General features: G+C 44.3%; 1 protein-coding gene across 2 annotated transcripts in view; it reads left to right on the forward strand.

The window, feature by feature from the left end:
- Positions 1-3,567: 3,567 nt before the first annotated feature.
- LOC138757535 (neuropeptide FF receptor 2-like) overlaps positions 3,568-12,668 on the forward strand; it is a 100,007-nt gene continuing 90,906 nt past the window's right edge. For both annotated transcript variants that reach the window (XR_011353659.1, XM_069925048.1), the window contains exon 1: positions 3,568-3,790. The gene's annotated coding sequence lies outside the window, so the exon portion shown is untranslated. The remainder of the gene's footprint in view (positions 3,791-12,668) is intronic.

Below are 12,668 nucleotides of genomic sequence, written 5' to 3' on the forward strand. Positions count from 1 at the left end.
TATTGTCTGCCATTACGCATCTAGGAGATTTTTGTTTTGATCAAAATAATTTTAATACAATATTGTCAATCTATTTCATAACTTTTTGTAAGTTACCCACGTGCAGAACCATCACAGCAGGTCAGTTAAGTCACAAGAGACATTGACATACTGGAATATGGAGCAATATAACAAACGACAACATCTGTGGAGGCAAAGAGATATTTCACTTTCCCAGCCAAAACCCTGCATCAGCACTGACTGTCGAACGGAGATCATTATATTAATGACATGGAGGGGTGAGGCAGTGGGGTTGACAGGTGATGGGTAAAACCAGGTGAGGAGGGATGACAGGCAAGTGGAGCCAGGTGGGAAGGGGAAAGGGTGGAGTTAGGAGAGAGTTGCTGAAGGGTGACAGATAGAGACAGATAAGATGAGAGAAAAATGTACAGATGGGGGCAAGTAGAGGAGGGGAAGGTGGAAGCAGAGACAAGCCTGATGGTGATAAATGGAGACACTAGAGGCTGCAGATGTGTAATTTGATAAGTAGCGATGGTCAAAAGTGGAATCAGGTAAGAGATGGATGATGGACAGATAAAGCTAGTTGGGAAAGGAGATAAGAGACCCAGTAGATATCATATGTGGGTGATAGATAGCTGAGAATGGGTAAGGAAGGGGCAAACTTCAGTGGATCAGAAGTAGAGAAAGGAGGAAGAGTTTTGGGTAACCTGAAAATGGAAAATTCAATGTTCAGACCATTGGGTTCGAGATTACTCAGGGAGAATACTTGGGGCTGTTCTTCTAGTTTGTGTTTGGCCTCACCCTGAAACTGGAGAAGATCAAGGGAAAACAAGTTGATATGTGATTTGGAAGGAAACTTGAAATGGCAGCAACTGGGAGTTCAGGATGGTGTCTGGGGACAGAGCAGAGAGGTGTTCCACAAATGCTTGCCTAAAGTCTAGGACTGATTCTGCCAATGTAGAGAGGGCCACCTTGAGAACACTGAATGTTGTAGCCAAAGTTGGAGGAGGTGCATGTGAAGCTTTCTCTGACCTGGAAGTGGACTTGGGTCCCTGGGTAGTGGTTAAGGAGAGGTCCCGTGACTAATTTTGCACCTCTTACAGTTGCAGAGGAAAGCGCCAGGGAAACGGCAGGGGCAAATGAATAGGAATGAACAAACCAAGAAGTTACAGAGAGAGCAAAAAGGGATGGGAAGATGTTACTGATCGCGAAATTCCATTACAACTGAAGGAAACGTGGAAGTGCTGTAATACAAAAGCTGATAAGGTGAAGAGTGAGGAGAATATTTCTGTTCTGTTTGCAGTAATCGTGTGGGATGAGAAGGCTGGGAAATGGAGGGAATGTGAGAGAGGGCTCCAACACACACCATAACATCATATGGCCATAAGAGACAGGAGCAGAAATAGGCTATTCAGCTTGTCAAATCTGCTCTGCCATTTAATCATAAGCTGATCCATTTCCCCACTCTGCCCCACTGCCCGGCCTTCTCACCATAACCTTTGATGCCATGGCTAATCAAGAACCAATCAATCTCTGACTTAAATACACCCAATCACTTGGCTCTCATAACCACCTGTGGCAACAGATTCCAAAGATTTACCAGCCTCTGACTGAAGAAATTCTTACACATCACTGATGCCTTCTCAATGCTGAAATTATACCCTCTTGTCCTAGACTCTCCCGCCTTGTAAAAAAACCTTTCTACATCTGCTCTGTCCACGCCTTTCAACGTTTGTAATGTTGCATTGAGATCATCCTAGTTCTCTTAAATTCCAATAAATACAGGCCAAGAGCTTCATACGCTCCTCATATAATAATCTCTTCATTCTCAGAATCATCGTAGTGAATCCTCCTTTCAACACTCTCCAAAGTCAGCACAACTTTTCTTAAATGAGGAGCCCAAAACTGCTCATAATATTCCAAGCAACATCTCACCAGTGTCTTACAAGGCCTCAACATTACATCTCTGCTCTTATTTTCTTATTCCTCTTGAAATGAATGCCAGCATTGCGTTTGCCTTCACCACCACAAACAAGTTTACCTTCATGAGAACTCCCAGATCCCTTTGCATTGGGTATTTTCAATTTTTTTCCCCATTTAAAAAATAGCCTGCTTTTTTATTTTTTCTACCAAAGCGCATGACCATACACATTCTGACATTTTATTTCATTTGCCAATTCTCTGCCTATTATCTTTATCTGTTTAAGTCCTTCTGCCGCCTTCCTGTTTCCTCAACACTATCGGCCTGCTCCTGTAAACTTGGCCACAAAGCCATTCATTCCATAATCCAGATCATTAATTAACAATATAAAAAGAAGCAACTCTAACACCAACCCCTGTGGAAAACCACTACTTCCTGCCAATCAGCCAGTGCTCTTCCCAAATGAATATATTTACTGTTATTTTTTTTCCCCCCAGATTTTTTTGACAGAATACATACATGACATTCCATAAAACCCTGAGATTCTCTTTCCTGCAAGTGAGGCAGAATTATCACTAGCTGGTAGAGCAAACAAAAACTCTACTCAACATAGTTAAACAAATAAGAAATGTAAACAAACTGACTGTACAATTTTAAAATATCAATAAAGTTCAAGAATAAGAATTCTTCAATGACTCCCCGATTGAGATTGTTGTTGAGAGGTCTGATAGTGGAGGGGTAGCAGCTCTTCCTGAACCTGGTGGCACCTATACCTCTTTCCTGATGGTAGCAGCGAGAACAGAGTGTGTGCTGGGCGATATGGGTCCTTGATGAATCCCCTGGCTGTGGCTCAGGGAATGGAAGTTGTCAGAATGGTGGAGGAATACATGTGAAGTATTCCAGGTGTAGGTGGGAAGGCACTGGGCAAGAGGAGATGAGATAAAGTCCAGTTCAATGTTCGGAGGGGTGAGAAAGTGACTACTAGCAAACTGATGTGGAGAAAGGAAAGGAGAGTTCATTCTATCATCCAACATAATGGGTATCAAAGAAAGTCAAGAGACATAAAACACGGAAACAGACCCTTCAGCCCATGAGGCCTCTACCATCACCTTCTCAGTTTTAACATGGGAAGAGTGATATCTCTTGTCATTCTTTCTCCTCTCTCCATATCTCTGTGCTGTTTCCTCTCCTTGACGTCTCTCACCATTGTCTGTTGGTATTCTCTCCAGCTCTCTCTCTCTCCTTGTATTCCCTCTATTTTATCCTCTCCTCCTGCCTCATTTCCTCTCTTGTTCCATATCCCCTTGTTTTCTTTTTCTCTCCATCTTCTCTCCCTTGATTTTTTTTTCTGCGTTTTCGTGGTTTCAATTCCTTCTGTTGCCCTCCCTGCTTGTTTCTCTCCGAATAGCCTCTGGGGATTGGATTATTCCCGTGTATTGCTGTATCTCAGACTGTCCTATCTTTTCTCCCTCTTTCTCGCCAGCCTCAGTTCCTTTATTCCTTTCTCAGTGGCCACTTTTTCCTCCCTCCGTTGCTTCGTTGACTCGACCCCTGGTTTGCTTTCGTCCGTCCGTCCTCTGCGAGCGCCACACTTGATACATGCACTCGGTGACGCCCCTGCCTTGGACGCCGCCCGCACCCTCAGGCGGAGCTCGGACAAGTTGGGAACGCCGAGAGTTGGTGGTGGGCAGCGGATCAGTCCGGGTGTGACATGGTTGGTCAACTGGGCTCTTAGGTGGAGCGTCAGCAGCTCGAAAGGGGGCCGTGGTTTCGCTGTTACGATTCACAGGGCAAGCGAAAGCAGAAAACTCTTCGTTTTCGTCCAACCTGCGGGCAACTTTGCTTCGAGCCGTGGCCGGGCAGCGAAAGGTAAGCAATGCACCTTCTCCAGTCTTTCGAGAGAAAGACGAAAAGTGCAGGCACTAGAATCTTGTCCGAACATGAGCTTCCACGGGTCCAGTCGGCGTTTCGGGGCGGAAAAGTTGCCGGGAGTTTCGGTGAAGGGTCGTCCACCGTGAACGCAGTGTCCCTGCAACAGCTCTCGGGAAATTCCTCCTTCCTTTTGTCCTTTTTGTGATATAGAGAATTTAGGTTAAAAAGACTTAAGTTAAAATGTGATGATTAATCATAAACAGGGAAGCCAGAATGGACAGAGAGTTTACTAGCAGTCAAGGACAGAAGGAGCTGCTGAATATGTTTTTTTAAACCTATCTTTTCATGGTCATAGTGAGAGACATGCAGGAGACAAAGGATTGATAAGAAGTGTGAGAAACAGAATTCAGTGAATGTAGAGTTCACAGCGTACGTAACGAACGTGATAATTAAAAATGCAGTTGTACTTAGGATGCTTTTGTAATACTAACCAATTAAAACAGTATTAATAAGAAGGGGAAGGGCAAATAATAAAGGTATAAAAATCAATGCACTGTATGTATCGGGGCTTAACTGGCGAGAAACCAGTTGAGTCCAACTCTGCAGACTTGTAAATAAAGCTTGTCGTGTCATCAGTTTTAAAGAGACTCGTGTGAGAAGTTTTATTTCTGACAAATGGGGGCTCGTCCGGGATCTACACTCCGGCCGTGAGGGGAGGCGAGAAGAGGGACATCGGAGGCGGTGCACCCCGCTGAGTTCAGCGGCTCCTAGTCCCTTGCTCGTCGCTTCGGGCGGCTTGAGCGAGTGGTATCCGGACAGGGTGACACGACAAGACGGAGAGGAGAAGGGTGACGGTTCAATCCCCGGGAAGACACCGGTAAGTGACGACTTACGATTGTGGTGTGGGGATTGGGTAACAGGTGTAACGGGATACACCTGTTTGGATAAAAACCTAACGGAATAGATTAAGTATAGATCTTTTGTCATTGTGTGAGGACCCTGTCGCGGGACTCTAGGATAGACCCCAGGGAAACCTCGGCGGTAACCGAAGGAGGGACAGCACCTCCGACGAAGTGCCGAGAAGAGAGGGGTCAACCCCAGGAAAACCTCAGCGGTAACCGAAGGAGGGACAGCACCTCCGACGAGGCGTCTGAGAGGAAGGGAGTAGGGTCCAGAGCGAGAGGGTCCTCAGCAACGATAAACAGATCTAGGTGGGAAAATGGGAGGATCAAAATCTAAGGGCTCGTCTGAAAATTCAGGACAATTCCTGGGAGTACCCCTTGACAGCCCTTTGGGGAGAATGTTTGAAAATTGGGATAGTAAAAGATATCGGGACAAAAACAAGAAAAAGATGGTCCAATATTGTCTCCTTTGGTCAAAACAACCTATTAAAGGTTCCTCGGTCTGGTGGCCGAAATTTGGATCTGATGAGGATTGGGTTAGACAAGCATTAAACATATATGTAAATTTGAGACCAAAGGTGAATCAAGAAGAGTCAGCATATGCATTTTGTTGGGTTCCCTGGCCAGGATCCTTAACAGAATGTTTTAAATTGAGAGTGGCAGGAGAAAAGAAATGGGAACCTTTGGACAACCTTCCCCCTCCTTATATTCCCCCGGTGCCTACTGCGCCCGAGGAAAGCTTATTACCGGAGGGGAAAGGTGATGAATCTGATTGCCCCCAAGGGGGCCGGGATAAAAAGGATGAATTAAGGGAGTCGGACCCTAAACTTCCACCGGTAAACCGACCCTGGACAAGATCCCAGACTGGTCCAGGACCATCAAAGTTTTCAATAAACCTAAATCCCCTGAGAGAAGTTCCTATGGGAGGACCGGGAGGGGGAACGGGATATGTGAATGTTCCCCTAACTAGTACAGAGGTGCGGGGATTTAAGAAAGAAATGAAAAAGTTATTGGAAGATCCTATAGGACTGGCTGAACAGCTTGACCAATTCTTGGGACCAAACACATATACGTGGGAAGAGATGCAGGCAATAATGGGAACATTATTTTCACCCCAGGAGAGGCAGATGATTCGACGGGCTGCCCTCCTCATGTGGGAATATGAACAACCTGGGGACCCTAGACCCCATGAACAAAAATATCCCTTAAATGAACCCAGGTGGGACAAACGAACACCCGAGGGATTGGCAAGTATGAGACAATATAGAGAGTGGACAATTAAAGGGATACGGGAGGCTGTGCCAAAGGGTCACAATTTTACCAAGGCATTTGGGAACCACCAGGGGAAAGACGAGTCCCCTACTGATTTTTTGGAGAGGGTGAGAAAGAATGTCCAGCAGTATGCTGGTGTGGACCCTAGTACACCAATGGGTGAACAGCTTATTCGAATTGAATTTGTTTCCAAATCATGGCAAGACATTAGAAAGAAACTAGAAAAGGAGGAGGACTGGAGTGAAAAACCCCTAAGTGAACTGTTAAAAAAGGCACAAAAAGTATATGTGCAGAGAGAAGAAGAAGATCAAAAGAAGGCGACAAAGGTTATGGTACAGACTATCCGACAGATGAATGCTGAATCCAGAGGGGAAAGAAAACAAAACCTTCCTCTAAACAATCCAAAATATCCAAGAGAGGGAAGACCCCGGAGGTTCGTTAAGTGCTATTACTGCAATGAGGAAGGACACTTTAAGAGGGAATGCCCCCGATACAAGAGGGAATTGCGTGCCCTCGAACTTATGGAAGAAGATTAGGGGGGTCAGGGGTTCCAAATGTTAGGGACCAAATATAAGAGGGAACCCCTGGTAAAACTAAAAATTGGTCCCAAGGGAGAAGAGGTGGTGTTTATGGTGGACACAGGAGCGGAACGAAGTAGTGTAATAACTGTGCCAATCGGAACTGAGCCTATAAAAAGTAATTTGACAATTTCTGGGATAGAAGGGGCTCCCAGAATGGTATCAATAATTCCCCAAGTAACAGTGAAACTGGAAGAAAGAGAAGGGGTACAAGACCTCTTATTATTACCTTCGGCTGGATTTAACCTCCTAGGAAGGGACTTACAGGCTCTCCTAGGTTTGGGTGCTCTCCCTGTGGACGGAGAAGTACGAGTCCACCTCTGCGCTTTAAAGGAAGAGGATGAACGGCAGATTGACGAGAGAGTCTGGTATAAGGAGGGAAATCGAGGAGGTCTGGACATCCCACCTTTACATGTCACATTAATACCAGGTCATCAGCCGGTAAGGAAACGTCAGTATCCTATTTCTTTGGAAGGGAGAAAAGGGCTACAGCCGGTAATTGAGACTTTAATACGAGACGGACTATTAGAAGAATGCATGTCACCTTATAATACCCCTATACTCCCAGTAAAAAAGTCAGATGGATCCTATCGCCTAGTTCAGGATCTAAGAAGTTTGAATGCTATTGTTCAGACCCGCCACCCAGTGGTGCCTAATCCCTATACTATTATGAGTCGGATTCCCCCAGACCATGAGTGGTTTAGTGTTATCGACTTGAAGGATGCTTTCTGGACTTGTCCGTTAGAAGAGGAAAGTAGAGATATGTTTGCGTTTGAATGGGAAAATCCATGGACAAGTAGACGGAGACAGTTTCGGTGGACTGTATTGCCCCAAGGGTTCACTGAATCTCCAAACCTGTTTGGACAAATGCTAGAACAAATCCTGATGGACTATCCACAATCTGATGATTCCCAACTAATGCAGTATGTGGATGATTTACTATTATCAGGACCCAAAGAACAAGAAATGAGGAGAGAGACCATTAGACTCTTGAATTATCTGGGGAAAAAGGGTCTACGAGTGTCCAGAAACAAGTTACAGTTTGTTGAGAAAACTGTGATATATCTGGGACACCAGATAAGTAAAGGACAGAAACGGATTACCCCTGAACGAATTGCGGGAATCACTAGAATGCCTTTACCCCGTAATAAGAAGGAAATAAGACAATTCCTGGGACTCTTAGGATACTGTAGGTTATGGATAGAGGACTACTCAGCTTTGGTGAAGTTTATGTATGATAAACTGACAAATGAAAATGACTATCCATTGAAATGGACCCAGGAGGAGGAAGGATGGTTCGAGGACTTGAAACATCGCCTAACACGAGCCCCAGTGCTCACTCTGCCCTCTTTAAAACAGCCCTTCCAGCTATTTGTCACTCATAACCAAGGAACAGCTGTGGGAGTTTTAACACAGGAAAAAGGCGGTCAGCGACACCCAGTAGCTTTCCTTTCCAAAATGATGGACCCAGTGTCTCGCGGATGGCCGACGTGTATCCAGGGAGTAGCGGCTGCTGCTCTGTTGGTAGAGGAAGCACGTAAACTTACTTTTGGAGGAAAGATGACTGTGTACACCTCCCATTCTGTGAGTGTTTTATTAACACAAACTGCCCATCGATGGCTGACTGATTCTCGCATATTAAAGTATGAAACCATTTTAATGGTTGGAGAAGATTTACAGTTTGCAAAAATTAATAGCTGCAATCCAGCTCAATTTTTATACGGCAGTGAAACAGAGAAAGAGGTGGAGCATGACTGTGTCGAGTTGACAGATCTTCAGACCAAGACCCGAGAAGACCTTTGCGATACTCCGCTGGGAGAAGGATATGAATTCTACATTGACGGCTCCGCCAGATGTGTTGACGGAATGAGAAGAAATGGGTATGCTATAATAGAAGGAAATACTTGGAAAGTAGTAGAATCCACGAGACTACCCGGAAGCTGGTCAGCACAATCCTGTGAACTATATGCCTTGCAGAGAGCCCTCAGAATACTGGCAAAGAAAATTGGAACAATTTACACAGATTCCAAATACGCATACGGGGTAGTGCATACCTTTGGTAAGATCTGGAAGGAGCGTGGTCTAATTACATCAAGAGGAAAGGAATTGGCACACGAACAGATGATTACTCTGACTCTAGAAGCCTTAACATTACCCCAAGAAATAGCAGTGGTCTACATACCAAGCCATCAAAGGGGAGATAACCCAACAGCAATCGGAAACAGACTGGCTGATGAAGAAGCCAAAAGAGCAGCCATGCAACAAGAAGTCCGTTTGCTGACTTTAATCCCAATAAGGCAAGGCATAAAGACAGCTCCCATTTTCACTGCTAAGGAAGAAAAGAACATGGATCAGCTGGGCGCAAGCCAGTTACCTGATGGAACATGGAAAACACCAGATGGAAGAACTGTTCTAAATAAAGAAATAACTCGCAATATTTTAAAACACCTGCATCAACAGAGCCACTGGGGCACCCAAGCCTTATGTGACACAGTGCTTCGAGATTATGTGTGTAAGGGAATCTACACCTTGGCCCAACAAGAGGTACAAAATTGTTACCTATGCACAAAAATTAATAAGAAGATAATGAGGACAGGGACCATGGGAGGTCAACCATTAGCCATACGCCCTTTTCAACGTATCCAGATCGACTTCACAGAGTTACCTCAAGTTCAAAGATGGAAATATCTGTTGGTGATAATAGATCACTTTACCCGATGGGTAGAAGCCTTCCCAACAATAAATACTACAGCCTCTACAGTAGCTCGCCTCCTCCTAGAGCAGATAATCCCCAGATATGGTATAATGGATTCTATAGACTCAGACAGGGGTCCACATTTTTCTTCAAAAATCCAGCAATTGATTTGTGATGCATTACAGGTCTCTTGGAAATTACATACCCCTTGGCATCCACAAAGCTCAGGGAAGGTCGAACTTTTGATGTGTTTAATGCAAACTGAGAAGTTTCCTGCTTTGAGTTACAATCATTTGTGACCTGCTGTATTGCTTTTTTGAGAAAAAAACACACAAGACTCTCCTGGATCATTGGTGTTTTCCACCAATTCTTCCTTCCACTGGAATATGCTGTTTTAAACTTGCCTGAACAGGTGAACAGAAAGCGGCGGAGTCTAAAGAGGAGAAATCTCGAAGACTGCACCTCTACCGAAAACTCGACACCTTTTATTCTCTCCCTGCCGCCCGTTGTTTTACTGCAATTCCAAGTTTATTTTGAGGGTGATCCTTTTTCTTCGTTTCGTCGATGCAAAGAAAGCTCGAACCCGTTGTCAGGTATCTCCTCGTCCCCGCCGGGTGTGTGATTCACCTTCTCGCAACTGGTGCTGTGGATTTCCCTGGGCGACCGAGAGCCCGGAGTGAAGGATGCTCTCGGCAAGATGAACAGTCTCTCTGACACCGATGTTGTCCTCGCTGTGTGATCTCTGAGCTGACAAGTCGGGTCCATGCCTACCATTTCTCATCTTCGCTAATCCCATTTGCTCTACTGAACTGGGTTCGGATCTTGTTCTTTGTCAGTTCAGGCGCCTAAGTGCCTCTTAAACTTGCCACTTCATGTATCACATGGCAGTGAATTCCATCTATCAACCATTTCCCGGTTTTTTAAAAAAATGACCACTCCAATCCCCTTCAAAACTCTTTCCTCAAACCCATGTTTTATTTTGTTTTAGTGGAGAAAAGACTCTGCCTCTCATAACGTTACCAGGTTAGCCTCTGCTCCACACACACACAAAAAAAAACCAGACTGTCCAATTTCTCCCCATAATTAAAGTCCTTCATTCTCAGCCAGTGAATCTCCTCTACACTCCCTCTAGTGTAATCACATTCTTCCAAAAGTGTGACAGCCAGAACTGAACACAATAGTCCAAGTGCACACCAACCTGTTCAGGTCCCAACTGTTAACACCTCAGTCAGTCTGATTTGGCTGAGGTGTTGAGAGTTGGGACATTAATTTGTGATCTACCTGAATTAATCTAGGGGATAGCCATTCTCCACGCAAGGTAAAGTCAGTTGGTACCTCAGTTCTTTCCAAATTGTGTTCAACATGCAATAGTGCTAATTCACTATATACGGTAAGCAGCAGGTTATCTCGTTAACCTGACACCATGATACTTACGGGTTTCAGATTCAATGCTGAAGATCCCAGTGACTCTCCCTCCTGCTCGTTCTACTATGGAGTGTGCTTTTTTTTTGTTTTGTGTTCCAGCATACTTGTCCTTTAATCTATGCAGACTCACCCAGCAAATTCTGTATGTGTGGAAGGAGCCTCTGTATTTGCATCCATCATCAGTCATTATCTGCTTTGAACTGGAAGATCAGCATGGTTGCCGCCAGAGAATTAAGTCCTGCTTGGCATTAGTTACTCAACCATATATGCCATGTCAGGAAATCTGAACTGTTCGCTTGAGAGTCATAAAGTCGTAGATTTCTATAGAATGCAAACCCCACTTGTCAAAGCCACCCAAGTTAGTCTCAGTTGCCTGCATTCTTCCATATCCCTTTGACCTTTCCCATCCAGGTATCTGTCTAAATGTTCCTTAAACATTGTGAATTTCCCTGTTTCTAAAGCTCATTCCACATACCTAGCACCCTCTGTGTGAAGATGTCCATTCAGGTCCCTTTTAAACTTTTTCCCTTCACTTCTCATTTCAGATTCCCTTATCTGGGGAAAAGACTGACTGTTTACTGTTACTATGTCGGTCATGGTTTTATAAGCCTCTATAAGATTCATGTCAGCCTCATATGCTCCAGGGAGACAAATCCATCTTATTCCGGCTTCTCCTTATAAATTCAAGCCTGTCAGTTTTGGAAACAGCCAGTGAAGCTTTTCTGCACACTTTCTAGCTTTCGTTGACACTGATTGCACCGCTTCATGCTCTCACACCATTATCACATCTGATGTCTTGAAGCCTTCCCTAGATATTTTTCAGACAGAATTCCACCCACTAATATATCCCCAAATGCACCGCTCTCTTCAGTCATCTTCCAGCCAACCCCACTCACCCATCCTTCCGCTCAATACCTGATCATCTCCACAGGTTACTACCCACTACTGTATCCACAAGGATTCTCAAGATTTTCCTCTGTTGTTTCCTCATTCCCATTTTCCTCCTCCCATAATCTGCATCTTTTAGCAAACTGTTCCACATCTTGTAACTTACCTCCTGTCAGAATCCCAACTCACATCCTCCAGGATTTTCAGTTCCTGCAGCAGTCAGAGAATGAGGAAAGGCATTTGTGTCCATCTTGTACTATTAGGTCCATTCTACTATGCATAATTCTTTGGACCTCTTGTCAACTTTACAAAACTCTGGGCAGGCTACACTGGTGCAACTATTTGCCACACGACAAAAAATCACGAAAAAAATATTGGTGCTTGGAACACATCATGCAAATTGGATGGGCTTCTACTTTTAAGAGGCATTTAAATATGCAGGGTATTGTAGGATATAGTTCTGGTGCAGGCAAATGGGATTAGCGTGGGTGGATGGACATGAAAGCGGTGGACCAAAAGGCTTGATCTGTGCTGTCAACGGGTAATTTTAGGCTCACTGTAACATCTAGGCCAGTCTGTTCAGTGGCAATGTGACAGCAATATATAAATGAAAAGAAAATAAAGCATTAAAATGAAAGGAAACTGAACTGGATGCACGAAGCATTTGTAACAAGGCAGACAAATTGGTGAGACAATATGAGAGACCAATCATTACATGGTGACATTAAGCTGAATGACAATTGTTCACTATCCAATTGCAGATATCTTCTACAGTGTTGATCGAAATTTATTTTAACCTGAAATATTACTTGCCTCCACCCTAATTTTACTTACATTCTTGTCCCAGTCCCTATCAGGTTCATTTCAAATATTTTCCCTATAAGATTTCAAGGGTCTGTCTCCTTCAAATAACACTTCATCTCAATCTGCATTGCGTCCACCATACTTGCAGCACTATCCTTTTTTCCTCATTCATATACAACCTTCACTAGCTTTTAATTAGTCATCGAGTCACAAAGTGGCTGTTTAAATCCCTCTTAAACACAATTGTATCTGATTCCATTCACCTCCTCTGAAGCGGTTCGAGACATTGATCAATCTTTGTGCGAGAAAAA

The sequence above is a fragment of the Narcine bancroftii genome, chromosome 1 (genome assembly GCF_036971445.1).
Source record: "Narcine bancroftii isolate sNarBan1 chromosome 1, sNarBan1.hap1, whole genome shotgun sequence".
NCBI classification, from domain to species: domain Eukaryota; kingdom Metazoa; phylum Chordata; class Chondrichthyes; order Torpediniformes; family Narcinidae; genus Narcine; species Narcine bancroftii.